General features: G+C 35.1%; 1 protein-coding gene across 1 annotated transcript in view; it reads left to right on the top strand.

The window, feature by feature from the left end:
* Window positions 1-12,157: 12,157 nt before the first annotated feature.
* The window catches only part of LOC135081595 (enolase-phosphatase E1-like), a 38,062-nt gene continuing 29,426 nt past the window's right edge, over window positions 12,158-20,793 (top strand). The window contains exon 1 of the mRNA XM_063976339.1: window positions 12,158-12,348. The gene's annotated coding sequence lies outside the window, so the exon portion shown is untranslated. The remainder of the gene's footprint in view (window positions 12,349-20,793) is intronic.

Raw genomic sequence — 20,793 nt, 5'->3', positions numbered from 1 at the left:
AGTGATTGCGAATGTACATAATATGTTCGCCAAATGAAGTTCTATTTCGAAGCTTCTAGATTACCTAGGGATAATTGGCTGATGTTTGTGCGCTTGTCGCAGTTAATGTACATTTTCAGGGTTTTTCCAGAATGTCTAGAACAAAGAAAATACAGAAGATAGTGCGTTATTCTGTGAAAATTCTGATATAGTCAGAAAATTGATTAAATTCGTTAAAGATTATCCCTTGATTAAATTCGTTAAAGATCCCTTGGTCATTGACAATTTTGGCTTGTGATAGAATGTCTTTAGCGAGTGTCTCGCTATGTTACACACCGTCGTAACATACGAATAGAACATAAATTTTTACAAGTAGCTTATTTCCGGAAGTTCATCAAAATTGGTTGAGCGGATTTATCGTGAAAACGTAATAAACAAGCAAAGTTTAAATTCGCGTTTGTTTCATTTAATATTTATTTTGTCTGATGCTAGATTTCGCTTTTTTTGTCAAAATACCGAGCATGTTGTATGCCTGCAACTTATCTTACATAGAATATGTTTATGTGTATTATAGTACATATTATGTGCATATGCATCCACTAGACTAGGCTAATCAAGGTCGCTCCTATGAAATTACTGAAATATTGTTACAGTATCATGAGCCCGGTAATAACAAAATCAATTTTATTTGCCTGTGAATTAGAGCTGATGTTTCTCAAAAATTTAAGTTACAATGTGTGGTCTCATTAATACTATTAATACACACAAATTGCTACATTTTCGTTTCTAAAAAACGATGTTTATTTGTATCAGTTTTAACAGACAGCTATTTAATGTGGGTATTATAATTTGATCATAACAATGATTATATTTGCTTGTAGATATTAAATAATAGACTGTGAATTGCAACAACTTTACATAGGCCATAAACAAAAGAGGAACGTACGAAGATTTTAAAAGAAGAATAATGATGTAAGATTTTCTATGTTCCTTAAATTATAAAGAAACTCAATATCGCTGTAGCCAGTGCACAACGTGTGTCGTACTATTCCTATCCCCAGCCTTGTTACTGGCCTTGCATCCTTGTGTTTACTTCAGACTTATTGATAGACTGCCGGATAAAAATGTTTTATGCTTTGAGGAAGCAACGTTAGCATTGAAGATGTGCTTGTTATTTCTTTATGATGACTGATGGGCTTTTTATAAGATTTAGTATCGAAACGTTTAGTGGTGTATATTCGATTATGATTCTAATCAATAATGCAATCAGCACTTGCCAAATGTTGGTCTCGAAGCGCTGGCAGGGTAAAAAGATTATGAGACATGTAGAGGCTCCTTTAGAGCAAAATATTTTACGATTTGTAAGAATATACAAATAAAGAAATTTTGACTTTGATGTCTCGTCTTGTTGCACGTATCAGATACTCGTATCTGATACGTGCAACAAAACTGCCTACCTAAAATAAACTACCTAAAATCGTAACTGAATGTGCCATTGAATCAAGACGAGTTCAGAGCAGTTTAAAAGTTGAAAAGATAATCTATTAATAGAAGACATCCAAACTTTAATGCCTAGTTCTCAATTCGACAACGAAATTTTTAACACAGGATTTATTGCGACGTGAAATGCATGCGTTTCTCATCTCACCTGTTATTTTAATTAATTATATTCCTCAATCAATCATCATGGGGCAGTTAAATAAAATATTATCTGGGAATACATCCATGGTGCAACTAAGTGCCATCTGCGCTCGCCAGTCAGGCGAATGATGAATCAGTAATGATTCCGACCAAGGAAATGAGAATTAAAATTGTATCCACTTCCATCCATTCCCAATATGGTGGACGCTGTCAATTAGCAAAGTAACTAATTACGTAATAAAGAGTGTCTTTCTATCTGTGGTTTCGGACGTGCATTTCGATCAATCACAGAAAGATATTAAAGCGTCTAGCGATAAAAAAACAAATGTATTTCTCTCCAAAACGTGAAAAGTTTAAGGCTGAGTTGCACCACCTAACTTTTACCGTAATTATAATGATAACCGGTGTTTTTTGTACGGAGTTTGACAGATTTTGGCCGTTTGTCAAAGTTAAAGTAAGATGATGCAACCCAGCTATCTACTTGGAGATACGTTCTTATTAAATTTTTTAACAGAAATTTTCCAGAATGGTAAGTAAACAGTATTTTAGCGCAAAAACGCAACACAGATTTAATTTATTACTTTTCGCATTTATAATATTACTGTAATAGTAAATTTTTAACAGCACTCTGAGCACTATAGTGTGACTCGTTGGGAAAAAAATACCACCAAGTCACACTGTTACTTTACAGTTACACGTTGCAGTGTGACTGTATGATAGGAACAAGCTGATTTAAATATATCTTTTATCAATAATAAGCTGAAATCTGTAACCACACTAATAAAACTATGCATTCTAAAGATAGCACGCTTTGTGATTTATAACATCCGTAAATTCTGTAAATAAAGACGTTTATTAAATTCATTTTGGCTGTTTAATTTATAGCGATGCTTCAGTTATAAAACACTTTATAATGATAGCGTTATGTTCGGGGAAATGGTTCTATAGATCATTCAACCCATCGTATGAGGATTAGAAAATAATAATTTTGTTCCTATAAACCAGGGGTGGCCAACTTGATTAGACATAAGCTCTACTGTTCTTATTCTTCTTCTTTTACTGTTTACTAACGAAACCCTGGGTGATCTACCACTTACATACTTCTTGAAATCTTAAATGAAACAGCATAGTTTAGTACACAATCATGTAGTATTTTTGCCTTGCCACGATCGACTGAACTAATAGTCGTGATGGACCGGTCGATCGCGATCGACCGGTTGGCCACCCCTGCTATAAACTATACCTACTGAGAAAAGACATCTACTAACTCTAGCTTAGGACTATGACTTGGTACGTAGCTCTGAGATTTTAAAACAGTGTTTAAATCATAGATAACATTATTATGATATTTTTATTCTTTCGTGTGGTTAGATGAGTTAGTCATAACCGTTAAAGTGGTTGTTTAAAAACATTGCGGTTTGGCCGTCGTTTTGCTGTTTGTATTATATTTTATTCATAGCACCAATATTGTGGTGGTATAAATTATTGTAGTCACATAAACCTGAATATTCACATCATCGCTCGGAAATGAATACTAGCCCGTTATAAAGTAAGAAGGTAGGTAAATGAAAAGTTAGGAAGGACTTTACTCACATAAGGATATATTTTACTCATGTCTTTCTTTTTCTCTCTTCCTTTTGTCTAGTGCTTAGTTGGATCAATATCTTGATGAATTTAAAGCCAGAATCTCTCTTATCCAACGGCTTCCACTCCTGAATAGTCAAGATACACAACTCAAGCCAAAAACTCAATCAGCGAAGACTCACATTTTGTATCTTACGTGTTCAGCCTATACCATAGCGACTTTTTCGGTCCGTTTAGTATAATTTTTACTTTATTTTATATATTTAACAGTGTTTCAACAACATTCAATTCTTAGTATTTGTGCAGAAATTAATTACCAGGACTTATGCAGTTCCCGTCGCTACAATTCCAATATAACCGGGGTCTACATCTTGACCGCCAAAAAACTCAACTAAAGCCTGGTCCGTGAGCACGTAGAATTTTGTCCAATGACCCCAAGCTTGGACAAAATTCTACGTGTTCACAGACCAGGCTTTAGTTGTTAACTAGTACTAGTAGTTAACTCGCGTTGTATCTTTAATTATCAACCTATATCATAGTGACTTTTTCAGCCCGTTAGTATAATTATCCGGATTTACGCGGGAGCCGTGACCTGAAATAGTGACGCTTTCGCTACATAAAAATATTCGGATCATGCGCATGGGCGGGAAGGTCGCATTTTAGAGATCTATTGGACAAAAACATCATTGATCCCAAATCCTAGATATTTTCACTGAAATACAAATGGGTTGGGTGACATTTGAATTGTTTTTAAAACAGAAAATGTTTCTCGGAGTTAATGACATACGACAATGTTGTATTTCTAAACAACTACCTAGATAAGATCACTAGGGATACCTACCTTATTATAAACTGTCTTTTAATAAGTAAAGCTAGCAGGAAATACAGCTAAAGGTAAAAGGTATTGGTAACTGAATTACAGGATCGTGGAGCGGGTAGTTATACCGTGTTCAACAGAAAAAGATTTCCACGTAACATTTTGATTGGGATTGATGTTATTATACCATTGCAGGACGCAGTGCTAAGAAACTCTAAAATAATGTATACCTCGCGCCACTACCACTACCGCGAAATAAAATAACGAATATTAATTGTGATCAAAAAGCTTGAGTGTAAGCCAGGGCGCCATTCAATTAATAAAACCTAAGTTTATGTACAGGTACCTTCATATCTCAGATGCTGGAACGACTAATAGAACTAATGCCGGTGGTCACTTAGTTTAAATCACATACTAATTCAGTCAGGCGAGCTGTTTCAAGCGCGCACCGTCTGGATTATATTTCTCTAGAACTGTGGTTGTTTTAGAGATGAAAGGAAGACATAGAAACTTCAAGGAAGCAGGTTAAGTAAGATCTACATTAAACAGGGTTGTTGTGTTGGTACCTACTAACGTAAACGAAGTAGCAGTCAGATTACTTAAATAAAGAGCAAATCTAATTTTGTATAGATCATAATTCATTTTGATATAACACGAATTTTTGCTGTAGATTTGTATTTTACGTAGTTTCAAAAAAAGGCACAGTTTATTTAGGTAAGTAGAAGGACGCGGGAAGTACCTGGATGTGGCAGGCAGCGCAAGACCAGTCGTGGTGGAAATACTTAGGAAAAAGCCTTTGTCCAGCAGTGGACGGCATTTGGCTGAAACAAAGTACATAAAAGGCATGTAAAAAAAATACAGAGAAGTGCTAACATGCGAGGGTCGGCCAAACCAACGCGTTCAGCCCGCGTGCGAGATGGCAATGGCGATCAGACGTGGTGTTTGTTTGATTTGTAGCGATGAGTTCACATCAACGCGTCCTGCCGTTGGTCGCGGCGATCTATGCACGCGCAGTTATCGCCATCGCTGGCGCGAGCTGCGTTGGTTTGACCAAAGCTTAACTGTTATTAGTTTTGTTTTAATCAATGGCTTCTATGCTTTTGTCTTCACAGACTAAAAGCTCAAAGCTTTGACAAATCGAGCCATTACCCCGCGTCCGGTGAGTGGCCGGTACACACTCGATAACACAACAGTCAACAGTATCAGCTATTATAAATAACATAAACCCTTGGATATTTTCTGATTTCAGTTATTATAGAAGAATATGTTGTTAAAAAGATGTCTGGTTTAGTAATTGTAAAGTGAAACGAAAAACTATAGTTGAACCCTGACGTATATTACTTTTTTATATATTGATAGTTACATGGCTTATGTACATACGGTTTACATACAAAGTTGGTCAACAGTCTATTTTTCAATGTGTTGAAATTGTAAGTGGAAAATCTCTAACTAAAGAATCTTGAGAAATATTCTTGTTACAAGTAGGTTCGAGTATTTTACAATGATAATCGTTCAGAGTAAGTATGGTTTATTTATGTTTAGCTTTATCAAAAAAAGCAAATAGCAAATAATAAATAATATCTAATATTTGTATTGAAATAAATTTTGTACAAAAGTAAAAGAAAGAAATCTGTCTAAACGTTACAAAAGTAAAATAAATAAAGTGCATCATTATTTTCATACACTTTGAAAGTCGTTACGTTGACGTCCGCGTGTCGCAGACGAAGCGGAAGAGAAGACGATAATTAGTAAGGTTGGAAAAAAGACTATTTAGGTGCAGGGCACACCAAGATATCCTACTAATAGAAAGTATAAGTTTGTTAGAATTTTTAATGTTTGTTAAGCTTTCATGTAAAAGTTACTGAACGAATTTCGATGAAAGTTTACAGTATAAAATAGCCTATGACACTCACAAACAATGTGGATTTGTACAGGTAAAAAAAATTCAAAATCAGTTGAGTAATTCCAGAAATAACCCCACAAATTCAAGAACTTTACCTTTTTAAAAGTTGTAGTTGATTCATTCGATAAGGATTACCTATTAACTTTCTTATTAATTTGTTATCATAAAAACTAACATAATGTTAATGCTGATTTAGATTTTCCCAAAAGTTCATTATGGTTATCGACAGCTCTCACTGTACTCCAAACTTAAACGTCAAAATTTGAAAAAAGAAGTCGGATGCGTCGAGCGGTTACGCAAGATGGCGCGGGCGCCGAAAATACGCGTTTCCCGCGCAGCGCCCGCGCATCGTGGCCTTGATGACGACGCTGACTGATCGTGGTGTGTGTGGATGTTTTTCCAGACGAGAAAGTGCGTGGACGAAAAAAGATGTAAATAGATTGTTTTAACGCATTCATGTTACGCGGATTATAAAGACGCAGTGGATTTGGCCGAATATGTAAGTAAACACATTTACTGTTGTCATTTGGAATAAAAATAACAAATTCCATTAACCAAAGAAAGTATTATAAGGCGATGATACACATGTCAGTAACTGATACTCTTGCATACTTAGGAAGGAACTGGTCCTTGCACATTTGGTAGCATGTGCCTGTTATGTGTTTATGCAAATACGAAGGTTTTATTTGATCCTAGAAATGGTTTATAAAAATAATTATCTACACTAATATTATAAAGAGGAAAACTTTGTTTGTTTGTTTGGTTGTAATGAATAGGCTCAAAAACTACTGGACCGTTTTTAAAAATTCTTTCACCATTCGAAAGCTACATTATCCACGAGTAACATAGGCTACATTTTATTTTGGAAAAAAATATGTAGTCCACGCGGGCGAAGCCGCGGGCGGAAAGCTAGTAGTTTATAACTTTATTAATATACAATGCCTCAATCGCAGTTGCGTGCACTGGAGGACGTTTTAATCACCTGGCTTAGCGGAAATTGAAGCGAACGTAAAATATGGAGTTACTAGTTACATTTTTTATCACGGACAATAAAAGCAGCAAACAATGGCTAGCTAAATTGAAAATTAATCCATTTATAACGGTCGTACCACACTTGTTGGAAGCTAATTTAATTTTCTTTTATTTGTAGTAAAGCTCTTACTGTGTATTCGGCTGAACGAATCCGTATAGAGTTGTTTATGACTTCCGGTGAAAAGAAATGCGCGAGAACGGTAATACACTCTGGTAATACGAATAACACCACTTAAGAGTAAAATAATTGTGTGCTAAAGGAAGGTAAAATTGTTGTTTCTCTGCTACGGCGTAGTGTAAACCAGTAAACCACCCAAATCTAGGGATGTTATGGATATGTAGTTTCGGTTATGGATACGGTTACGGATATAGGAATAATATTATACCGGTTTCGATTACGGTTACGGACATCTGTGCTTTAGAATGCAAATTGCAATAGATGTCCAACACGGTTCATTCATGACCAAACACTTTACATCGAATAAAAAGTAATAAAAAAATAAAAATTAAGACTATGTAGATGGTATTAAAGGTAAATCAGGCTGTTATGCCTTTTCATAATAATGCTATACGAAAAACAATTTAAACTGCCTACATCCGAAACAATCCGAAACTTTTCATTCATCCATAACATCCCTGCCCAAATCTATCTCACAGAGGGCTACTTTTCTATTATGCACCCTGTATGATGCTATATAACAACTTTAAAGATATACTAAAGAAATTATGGCCTTTTATACGCCATTTTTATTTCGAGAAGTATTCTGTTTACGGCTTAGTTCTGAGAAAATTTGCGCACAATTGTATTACAAAGTAACACGGAGGACATGGATTATTTTAAGGAAACGAGTTGCAGTGTGTGTTGCTAGTGCCGGAGTTTACTACAGTAATAATATTTTATATTCTGTAGTATCAACAAAGAATATTCTATGACGAAAATTGAGGATCATGAATGTGAACAATAACAATAACTCAATACATAGGGTTTGTTTCTACTATGTAGGTGCCCTTTATTTGGATAAAATAAATGTAAGATGCCCCTCAGCTACTTAGGTGCAGTGATGATGACAGAATCTGCATTCGGAAAGCCTAAAATAGGCTAATATGGCTCGTATTAGATGTTAGTATCCTAGCAGCTAGCCCTAGCATTCGCAGTAATATTCGGAATTTTGGACTCTATGTAGTCTCCCAACACCCGGTATTTTTTGTTATCTGTAAAGTAGGATTTAGACGCAATGTATTTTAATCATATAGTGTGGAAAAATGTTTTAGCTGGAGCAAATTCTGATGCAGTGTTAAATTCATTTCAAAATGAATCAACTCAAATCAGAGGCAAAAGCGCATATTTTATTAAGTGTAACGCGGTTTTAAAATAGCGCTTTTATGAAAAGTGGGTTAACACACAAATTGCTTTTATTTTTGCTGTTTTATGAAAAAGAATCGTCCGTCCGATAGTTATGATGTCAGCTCTGAATTCGTGTGACGTACGAGTATGTATTTGCAAGCCGAGTTATTGTTGGACAGCAACACTATGTATTATTGTAAGTTTGGCTATTTAGGTGTATATTTATCTAACATACCCTATCCAACATATTTTTTGAAAGGTACAAGACTTTCCGGTTTTCATTATAAATTATGAGTAAGATCTATTTATATCCCATTCTTCAAGAATTACATCGTATCACTGTTTTTGAATCTATCCAGTAGATTCAACTAAAGCGGAAAAACATAAAAAGGAGTTTCTGAAATTCATCATTTTTCAACTGCTAGATGGACTAGCATCCATCAAGGAGCATCACCAGCAAGACATAGTTTAGGATGTTATTCCTTAACTAGATCTACTTTTGCGAAAGAAAAGTCGCAACGATGCGTGCCAAATAACTTCAATTAAATAAAATAAAAAATTGCTTAACCTGCATACAAACACAACAACAGAATACCAAAATCTAAGCCACCCAGCCTAAGTTAAGTTATTATAACAAAAGAGCAGTCTCATTCTAATACAAGTTTTATAAACATCACTCTCACGGGATTTTACAGATATTTGTTAAGAATTATGCCTATAAATAAATAATTTTGAATTTGAATCGATTCTCATTATTATTCTGTTTATTGAGCAAGTCAAAGTTTCTCATTGATGGGTTCCCAAATTCCCATGAATCAGTATCTCAATATTTCGTAGTATGGCGCTACGGCAATTCTTCGTAGTCGCTAGGGCTTCATGGGAAGCACTCGTAGCTACGAAATATTGTTTACATTTTGGGAAGTGATGTGGTTTATCAATAAATGTTCGCAATTGTAATTTAATTGTTCAGTTAATGCAATAAGATACGATAACTTATTTGTTTTTCAGAGAATTTGTTATTCAATATGCTTGTTATTTATATACCGATGTATTTTATAGCATTTTTGTGTATTCCATTGTTAGTAACGGTTTTAATTTACTACGAAAAATAGAATTCTTCCTAAAGTAAATTTTCTCGCTTCCCAAAGTACATTTTCGGGGAAAAAATCAATTTTGGGCTTGTTGTTACTTATGAACTCCCAGAATTACGTACTTACTTGACTAGTGCCATCATTTTTTTGTGAACAAAGTGGCGACTTCGCTATTGTTTTTTAAATAAACCTTTATTCAGACCATAATGTTAAACACATTCCAAGAAGCTCGCTTCAGAGCTTTATTCCATTATAGGATTTGCATTGCTATTATGTTAAATAACTTTAACTCACAGCAATACGCGAACTCTCGTGTAAGATATAAAGAAAGAAATAAATAAAATCATATTCATAGAAACGGAAATCGAAAGATTTTTCATTTACCTCGGTTTCCCTTTAATAACATAATAAATGGGAATAACAGGAAATGCAAGTATTAAATTAATGTTGTAGGAGCTTTATTTAAGCTTCAGGTTGGAAGAAAATACACTTTATTATTTTTAATTTAAATTTACACTTGGAAGTAAGAGGTTTACTTACTGTATTTTTTTCTTCTTTTTCCTTTTTTATGAAACCTGGAGATTGATTAGTGATGTCAAACACTGTTGTAAAAAAATAATGATGATTCTTGATGGCCAGACGTAACAACTACCAAATCATATCCATCCATACGCACGTTCTTTCGTAGGTTTAAATGTAAAAAAAAATTCATACAAGAGGTATTCACAAACGAGCAAATCGAACGCACAGCGTTGAATAGAGCTATGTGATTGATTGTCACCCTGTGCGTCCACGCGCACTGTGAGACCTCATAGTAATGTTTGTGAAGTCGGGCGTTATACTAGTCGCAAGTTCAACATACAATGACGTGTGCGTCTATCGGACACATGGAAACCGTTGGAAATAGCAATTGGCTGTAGTAAAACTTTTACAGTGCACTAGCTACCGTCTGCGATCTCGGCCGTGGAGTTTATACTCAGTTAAAGTAAGAAATAAAAGGATATTTTTTTATTTGGAAGAAGTGTAAGAAGATTTTTATAGTTTTTAGGCAGCAGAGGAAGGAATAAGAAAGCTTTTACAGTGCTAAAGCCTGTATTTTCCCTTTTTGTATTAATCTTAGCCACAGAACGTCTCACGCAGAATTATTTAAAAGCATAGGAAGTACACTCGGCATCAAATAAATCGCACCTCCCGCAACAAGCACTTCTCAAACGTATGCATCCCCGCTTCCCACTAACATTGGTTCCATTTGAAAGCCAAGTTCTAAACTTCATTTCATTAAAGGAAAGGTTTTTACCCCAAAAATGTGTTTTTAGAAGGATCCAGAGACACTCCTTCAAAAAATAGGTAGTTACGCTTGAGCCAACTTTTATGGCTATAGAACTGTTAAATTGGGATTAATCGCTATCCATCTGTTAAAAAGGACACGTAAGATCATTATTTGGTTTTATAACCACAAAAATTTGTCTAATTGATCCCAGAGGTGAGCCCTAAGTGAGACCTTTTTTCAAGTCACATTTATGGTACCTGTTAATTGCTTGTAAAACAAATTAATGTGTTTTTCTTTAAGTTTATTTATTGAGCTTTCAAATAACACCAATACGCACCATGATTGTGTCAGAAGAAAACCTTTAATATTCGCTTCGCGGAAGGTGCGATTTATTTGATGTTGAGTATAGGTATATTTCTATATGAATGTTTTTTAAGGCTATAAACAAAAATGTGTTTACATATTTATTCACTGAACTGAAACCACAAATCCAGTGTCAAGGAAATTTAAAACACAAGTGGAAGATTTTCTACCATCAAGGCTGCATTTTAAAATACACTTATTCCAGAAAATGGCTCTTGGAATGAGGAAAAGAATTCAAGAAGTGTCAATGTAAAATACATAATTTTTAGATAATTCATTTGTGATGACTGATGACGTACTTGAACAATCTCCAATATGTTCAGCACAAGATGATGAACTTTTCAAATGTATTTCCAACTTTATGGTTTTTAACATAAGGTTTTAAAATTTAGTGAGGCCATTTGTAATTTGTGGTAGGTTGTGCTGGCTACTGTACGATTGCTACCGGCAAGATGTCAAAAGAGATAATTTTCTTTCTCAAGATCAGGGTCAAAACTTGAAAGACGGGACATTTATTAGATTTTCCGGTCGATTATACTGAATCTGTTGTTTTTTAAGATTTGTCACGTCTTTCATCTAGTTCTCTTGTCAAAATATTTAGACACATCAGAAAAGCGCAAGGTCACTCTAGAAACTACAGTGATACGACTTGAATATACATATTTCGATTTGATACGAGTACATAGTCTCTCTTACTCTTGAAAATATCTTTAGAGGAGTGAAAGAGATATGTAGAGTCGTATATGTCGATATCGTCTTGCTAGACGTTTCTATTTTGTTTGGTTTTAACGTTTTTAATTACAAGGAAATCCGGCATCATAAACGTATTTTATAGTAGTAAGAGGACATGTTGAACATCATTACGTTTACATAAACCAGATGTAACCTACCCTTCAAGAAATGTCATTGAAAGAATTCGCAAATGCCACAAAATTACCTACTTCATGAAATCAATCCCATTCATAGACAAGCTAGAGACAAAATAAAATTACCCATCTATACACTAGCTAGATAAGCTAGGAGTGACAGAGGTGTTCTGTATACAGATAATGTAAATTAAATTGATAAGGGTTCGATATGTATGCGCAGGACCGTCAAAGGACGCGAGATCACGCGCATCTGAAAACCTGTGCGCTGGCATCAGAAGTGGCGCGGCCGGCGCGCGCTCTTGTCGCTCGCAACATTTTCGCCCAAACAATAAAATTATAAGCGATTCAAAAATAGATCGCTCGCCAGACGAGGCCCCGCGAAACCCGACTAGTGCCACACTGGAGGTCTGGAAGCGTGCGCTGCGCCCGCGCCGTTGCTCTCGACTGCTCTAAGGTACACCTGTCTCCCTCACCTCGCAATGTCATTATCACTTATAATAACACTCTTATCTCGCTGCCCATCCACGCCTGTTATTTTGGCACGCAAAAAAAGACTTATTACAGATATGCTAATGGACATTTCTGCATAGAAATTCATATTTGCCAAAGTTTGCAACTCGGACGAAAACGTTTTCCTTCTGATTAAGCGTTAGATTTGCTTTTGAATACATTAATTTTGCGGCTGGAATTTGCATTTTCGCGTTTTGGACGTTCGTATCGTTCCCGTAATAATTGGTTATGCCAATTTGTCTGTCTAAACTTTGCTAACGTTTGTGATTGGTAAATTTTAATGTGGATTCATTTTGATGGAGAAAAATAGTTGGGAATCTAAAGCTTTTTCTCTCCAGTTGTTCGTGTTATTAACATATTTTCTTGCGTGGGCGATAATATTTGTAGGTTTTACTTCAAACGCGTCGGATTCTGCAATACGCTATTTCGGTCGATGACAATAAATCTTTAATGGTTCTCTGTGTTAATGAGGTATTTTTAACAATGGAAAGCCGTGATCAGTTATCCAGAATGCTGGAAAATTACGCGGTGGTGATCTAGTTTCATGACGTTTATGATCACTGTAACGTTTACAAGATGTTTTTGGAGTACTTATGGATTTAGCAATGTTGTCACTTTTGGAAATAAACTCTTCATAAAACAATCTTGACTATACAAACTTTACATTTTATGAACTCTACTGTAGATCCTGGCTACACAGGAATTGCAGCCATGCGAACGAAAAAAAAAGAACTACCTACTGCGAAACGAAAGAAGTGTAGGTAATATGACAAAAACAAAATAATACTCCAACAGTTTTTGCAATTTAAATGCTTATCAATACCTCGTCGTTGCATCGAGTAATTAATAAATAAATAATAATAATATATCCTTAGACATTTTAAACTGCGCTTCTAGTCCCAAACTAAGCAAAGCTTGTACTATGGGTACTAGACAACGGATATAAACATACTTAAATACATTTTTTTTGTAAATACATACTTATTATACATAGAAAACACCCAGTCCAATACAAACAAATATGTTCATGCACACAAATGTTTGTATTGTGCGGGAATCGAACCCGCTACCTCTGGAATAGTAGTCCGTTTCGAACCACTACACCAAACGGCCGACAATTACTTTCTTTTACTCTACATGAAGATGGTCACGTAGCACGTTTTCTTTTTGGCAAGTCAATAAGTACGATGTTGATCCAAATTACACGAAATTATAATCTCAATTCAGATGTTTCAATATCTAGCACACATTATTTTCGTCTCTACATTCCAGAAATTGTTTATTTTACGACGTTTTCAAGGTTGATCGAAGTAGAACAGGCGACATGAACGTACGATTAATTTTTCTTCATGAATTTATCGTGGCTGTTTTATTTACTTAATTTCCATTACGTACAGTTAGTACAATTTTATACAACTTTAGAGAAAATACAGCGTAAAGAGGCTATACTATGATACATTCACAAACATTACTATGAAGTTTCACAGTGCGCGTGGACGCACAGGATGACACACGTACCAATCACAGAGCTCTATTCAACGCTGTGCGTTCGATTTTCTGCTTCATTTGAGCAAGCATCGTTTGTGAATACGGTCGTATAATATTATGATTTTTAGGTAGGTACTTAAACGTTTTGATATACAACATATTTGGCTCTACAACATAAAACACTCTATCTTTGTTTTACAAAATATAATGTTGACGTAAAAGTTTAATGCATCTGTTTACGTGTTTATTTGTTTTTAATACTTATTTATGAATTATAAATTGCATGTAATCCAAGGTCAATATAGTCGTTATGGACGAACAGTAAATTCTAATGCAATATTGTGCTGGAAGCCATGTTGTACGTAAACACATAAACAAAGCAATTGTTTATTTTGGGGACTTTGATCGCTAAATTATGCGGTTATGTTTCAAAATGGGCACATTCCTGGTATGAGGGTTATTGTTTATATTCAAAGCATATTACTTTGGAATCGGATTATACATACATTGTATACATGTTAGATGTATAGGACGTACTCACGTCAGCTTTGGAATCAGATTATATTATACATATAGGACACAAATGCTTACCTTTTCCTGAAAACTTCTGAAAGTATGGAGTTCTATGTTCTATGGATGTTCTATGGAGTTCAGAAGAATCCATGGGGATTTCACGAGTTTTCTCCATTGTTGATTGTTAATATTTTTAAAATAGTGAGTTATAAATTGAGTCTTTCATTGAAAATCAATTATCTGATATTAAAATCGGTTATTTCTGGGTCATATGAAAAACAATTAAAATATAAAACTGATTTTCATTGAAAACCTACCTAACTCCCTCATTGTACTTACTCAGCATCCAATGATTAATCTGATACTAATCGAAGTATAACACTTACGTAAACAACTGAAGATCAAGGTTAGATTTTAGGTAACCTCTGCAAATTCGCTGGTGTTTATTCTCCAGAGATTGTTCGTGGAAATTTTAAGACTACGTCATTTTTGAGCGTTGCTGATTTATTAATTCTTTAGTTTATTAGTTCTTTAGTTTTTTTAAACCTTTTCAATATAAAGTGCTGGTTCTTTCTATCCAAATCAGACACTAGACGAAGTAACTAACGCCCTTATTCACAAACATTATTATGAGGCCTCACAGTGCGCGTGGACGCACAGGGTGACATACCAGTCACAGAGCTCTATTCAACGCTGTGCGTTCGATTTGCTGATCATTTGTGAATACGGGCGTAAAGATCTTTACCCAAATTTTCCAACGTCACTTCGTTTTTAATTTATATAATTTGTTTATCAAAGCTTCGCGAAGATGGATTTTCGTTGAAAATACACAGAAAGTGTTTAATTCGGAACATCGTGTGTATCGGCGATTGTATCAGTGCCAACTCGCGTGTAGGTTGTTGTTGGGCAACCAAACTCTATTTTTTCGATGTGGGATTTGGACGAGGTTAAAGAATTATATTTTGATAGATTTTTCTACGTATATTACAGATTGTATAAAGTTAGGTACTCGTCATACGTCTAGACATTATGTACATTTATATACATAATACATTACATGTTACGTAGGTACTATTATGTATTAGCGACCCACCGGGTTTCGCACGGATGTAGTTTAAAAGAAAATACTCCATTAGAATTTCTTACATACAAAGACCTCTGAAAAAATATCTAAATGATGGTTAAAAACTGTATCAAAATCCTTCACATACTTGTAGTTACAGAGAAGTTCGCAGAAAAAACAGAAAAAAAAAGTTATAAAATATCATTGTATAAACAAGCATAGCATCTTTATATTTATTTTACATTTTAAGAAAATGTGTGCCATGTGAAAACTTCAACGAATAAAACAACGGTTTAAAAACAGCTTTGCTATTTCAGAAGTTTACAACAATTTTACAACGTGCGAACAATCATTACAAATAAACAGTGGATTCTCCTAAACATATTCGTTTGCTGAATGTAAATAAACACTCAAATCGCTATGTCCGTGCTGAAAGTATAGTAAACAGCGTAGTACTAGAGGTAGGCACGGAGTGACGTCACATCAGGTGTGGTTCGCCCACGACTTGCATTTATATCGAGTGAGGGTTGTATTTGGTAAGCTGTGAAAAGCTGAGCCAGTTTTGATGAACTTTGTTCTAGAGATGGATCGAAAAATAGAGAATAGGCTAAGTACATTTTGACGCAAAAATAAATCTCAAGGGAGTGAAATAGATTGCGTTCGTTCAGCCAAATGACGTCCACTGCTGGACAAAGTCCTCCTCCACATTTATAATGTGTGAAATTCTTCAGTGAAGTCATTTTAAACGTGTTATCGGTTATGTTTAAAATGGCCATTATGTGATGAATACATGTTTAAATATCTTAAATATTTTAGTAGCTTCAATTATCATATTCATTCAAGATATTTACGATTTTTCTCGAGACCTTTTGTTCATTCACGTGGTTTTCTTTCTATGCTCGTCACTCTATCACTCCGGTGTTTATACAAATATCATGAATGGAGCGAGTATCAAGCACCGCGTGACGTAGCCACAGGTGCGGCACGTGTGTTTACTACGCGCCCACTCGCTGCATTGATACGGTCACTACAATCCATTCATTCATAGTATACTTAGCTCGGGTATGCTTAGAGACGTCTATCTATAATGCAGGTATGCATCATGTATTTGTCACCGATTTAGATTGTATATTTGAGAAATTATAAAAAAAGGAGAAAGAGTAGATTTGGCCCATACGAAGATCCGGTTACAATTTGTGACTGAGTTTCTTGCGCTGCTTCTTCTTAGCATTGGCCCTTGTATTGTCCCGAAGCAGTGGTAGGGTTAAAGTAAATACTAGGACGTGTGAAAGTGCTTTTTAAAAGCAATTATTTTGTAGAAAATAATGACTTTTTTATGGGACAGGAGGCAAAGTCGTTTGATTAGTACATTTTCTTCATTGTATAGGTAGGATCTACTAAAATTAATGAAAGTCCTAGAACTCACATCTCAACATTTTTCCTGATTTTCGGTTTTTTCTATTCTATTCGGTTATTTCTATGATATCAATAAATGGTATTCTTCCATAAAAATAGAAGTCAAATGCTATTTTAGAATTTTTCACAGATGCTACGTCAAACTACCATCGCACAATATTGAAAAATGATTATCCGTCAGCTCGTTTGCCTCCTGTCCATAAAAAACGCCATAAGAGCTGGCAGTAGGCCCTGTGCCTTTTTAACAATGTCAAACGTAATAAAACCTCTTTAATGTTTTCTTGGCAAAAGTGTTGTTCGGGGCCGTAAAACGTGACGAAATAAACCTTAATTACGTGTGATATTTCAGTTGACGTGGGCAGTATATTATTTTATACGCCGCTTCTAAATCTTGTCTGGCCCTTACTTTGACGTTTCAGGTTAAACCATTTAACACAAATATTTATGACTTCATCATACATACATACACATCTTCGTACGACACATTTTTCTCGCACAGCTTTGGTGGAAATCCCCACACATTTTTATAGCACAGCTAGACATAAACGCAGCTTTAAAGTAAGATAATAAGTCTATTTTTTAACCACAAGACGGGAAACTCTTGGCTTGCAATTCACCTGATGAAAAGTAGAGGAAATAAGCTTCACCCAGAATCCTCAACCACAGAGGAACTAGCTATCCTACCTCCAATATTGTTTTTATAGCGACAGACTTGGGTAGGATGGTGGTAGCTAGGAAAAGTCTTTCCACCAACTTAATTGGGCAGAAAATTTAGCTTCTGGGCCTTAGACATGGTCTAACTAGATTACTAGACTTAGATGTAGCGGTGGTAAGGAAATTTGATAAAAGCGTAAATGCTCGTAATAAGTACCTGTTCGCGCTAATTTTGCCGGTCCGTGGAATGCGCGTCTCTCTCCCAACCGCGATTAAACGCAATTAGTTAGTGATTAAACGCAATTAATGTGTCTAAATTTACGTAAATACACAATTTTTATCAATAATAATAAATAAAAAATATTTTAAATATAATTTGTTAAAGTTATAGACGATTCCCTTGTTGTGGACGCCCTCTGACCCATCTAGGGGACATAGGACCATAAGTCAAGTAAGTCATAGACGATTCCCTTCGAGTGACGTCATATCGCCAGCGGCAAACTTAAAGCGAATGGATAGTAAGGTGTTATTTACACACAGATAATATAATACTAGTCTATATCTATAGATCTCCAAATTGCTCGTAAAACTTTCATTATATCGTTACAGTGGGCATAAATTTTTCATTTTCATCATTAATACTTAGAATATTTTACGATTTTCATGAATTTTGTGCTTATTACTTTATCAATAAATGTTTCATCTTAGTATAGTTTCTGATACTTTCAATATTGAATACAATTTTCAATATTGTTTAAATATTCAATCAACATTTCCTCTGGTAAATTAGAGAGGGTCGTGTTCCTGCCGAGACTAAATGAACTGATGAAGATGAAGACATTATAAAAATATCTATTTAAAAAAAGTAACCGCAGTTAACCCCTTTTAAGCGTCGACCTACTTATAGGTTGAACATCACTATTCTAGGGCTTAAAAGTTCAACTGCCCATTAAAGATGCATAGTTGAAATCACCTAATTACCAGGTCAAGCACCTTGCATCAATCACAACTCATATCTCGACACTGTACTGACGAATCTCGTCCTTATTTCTATAGCAGTAAGGAAGACATCACTCACATGGGTGGACCATGGAGAATGGATCCCTAGGTGCTTGGCCCGCCGCCAGATGGCGTCACCAGGTGTTAAAACTTGCCAAGAGTTAATGAACTTACGTGAGGGTTAAAGATTTTGTTTGGTCACATGTTTTTAGTTTTTAGAAAAAATGACGGTTCTCTCAATCTTCTTCTGTCGATAGTAGCGTGATTATCCACGCAAATCTGGTTTTAGACTGTCCTAAAAATGGTGCTATTCTTAGATAAGTAATAGGTAGATCCATAATATTTGTCAAAAAGTAACTAGCAAGTGATTATTTTACAGATGGCTATAGATATGATACTCGTACAATTTCACTTGTAGATTGAGCTATTTTCCATATTTTTTAACTAAAAACGAGAAGCTCTGGCCTATATCTCACCTGATAAAATGTTTTGTAAAACCAGCTCTTTGATACAGACATTGATTGATGCACTACACGCTACTTTGAGGTTCAGACAAATCGCAGACAAATAACTACTGAAATCACAACCTTGATCTTTGCCTTAACTTACGACCTACGTTAATCTCTCTGTATTAAGTTCTACTTGTATTAATATCGATTCAAAACGTTTAACCCAGATACTCCTGAAACTTTTTATACTTGTCAATTTTTATAAATTTTTAGTATGTTTCTAAATAGAGGTCAAGTATCCACAGAAAAATATTAGAAAAATTCTTGGTCAACTGGAAAAGCCGGAAAATGGGTGGTGTTTAAACACCTGGTCGGAGAATGTACTACTACCACAACTACTACTATGAGAAAAAAACATACTATGATTTTGTTAGGTTTAAGAGTTAAAAAGGAGTTGTAAGTTATACTCATTTACTAAAAAAAATACCAAAATCTTATTCAGAGCTATTGTATATGGTAAGACATAAATCATAGCCTAGGATGCTTTAGTACGTGGCGCATTTTTTACACCAAATTGATTTTTTCTTGCAAATTTTACATGTCAGTTGCGTGTAGTACTCGTAAGTAAAGTTGTACACAGGGAGGGATGTAAGCTCCGTGGACCCTGGTTGTGGTGCCATTCTTCATAAATATTGTTTAGGAGTATGACTGCTTTGCCATGTATATTTTAGACATTTTCGCACAGAACTTTCACAGAAGGTACTTGAACTATATTGTATTGTTGTAATTGTGATTGCGGTAGGTACTTTCAAGGCAGAAGAACTAACTGCATTGGAGGCATCATTAGATTCATATCGTCTTACTTTTAAAAAAATCAGAGAGCGGGATGCTGTCATCTTTATCTGAAGAAGACTAATAAATTGTCGTACAGTACTTCTGCCTAGGCTCTAAGTTGCGAACCTGGACCTTACACGCTATAAGTAGCAATGCAGAAGCAACGGATGAATATTCTGGTGAAGAAGACCACATTACCTGACAAAATCTTCCAGGTTATAGTTAGATAAACGGAACCAGGCTAACCTGGAAGATTTTGTAAGGTAACATGGTCTTCTTCACCAGAATATTCATCCGTTGCTTCTGCATTAGCATTTTCTGGTGGTAAAATTGCTATGTGATTCGGTATCTGAGCATCGTCGTCAATGTTTTCTAATACGTCCACAATTTCGTGAAGTCTCAGCGGTCTTTTATATCGTGGCCTAAACTTTTAATGAATATACAGGTTAGACGTGGATTATGCGACCAGGTGTTAAAATACCGATCGTAATTTTGTCATAAAAAGTCTCAAAAATGTAAAGCTTTTCAAAAACATATATGTTTATTGTTTTGTAGCAAACAGTAGTACATAAAATAATAACTAGTATAATCTGAGGTATTAATAGCAAGTTTATGAAATATCTTACCATTTATTAGACGTTTTTGCACAAAACTAAATAACAGAATTCAAAATAATAAAAAACTAACAAAATAAAGCAAATATGCGATATCGAACATACTCAATTACAGCTTGATTCGTAATGAAGAGAAAATACAAGGAACAGTAAACAAATTCTCGATATTTTTATAATTTATCTGAGGATATCCCGAACTACTTTTTAGCGGTGTTATAACACCTGGTAGGAGTAAGTGGGTTAAATATCAGCAGTCATCTTGCATACAGAGTATCATCAGCACTACAGACTTAGGCCCGGTTTCCACCAAAGCGTAGCGGAGCGAAGCAGAGTGGAGAAGTGTTTTGAATAACTAATCA

This window comes from Ostrinia nubilalis, chromosome 20, assembly GCF_963855985.1.
Source record: "Ostrinia nubilalis chromosome 20, ilOstNubi1.1, whole genome shotgun sequence".
NCBI classification, from domain to species: domain Eukaryota; kingdom Metazoa; phylum Arthropoda; class Insecta; order Lepidoptera; family Crambidae; genus Ostrinia; species Ostrinia nubilalis.
This window is presented reverse-complemented; position numbering and strand designations above follow the sequence as displayed.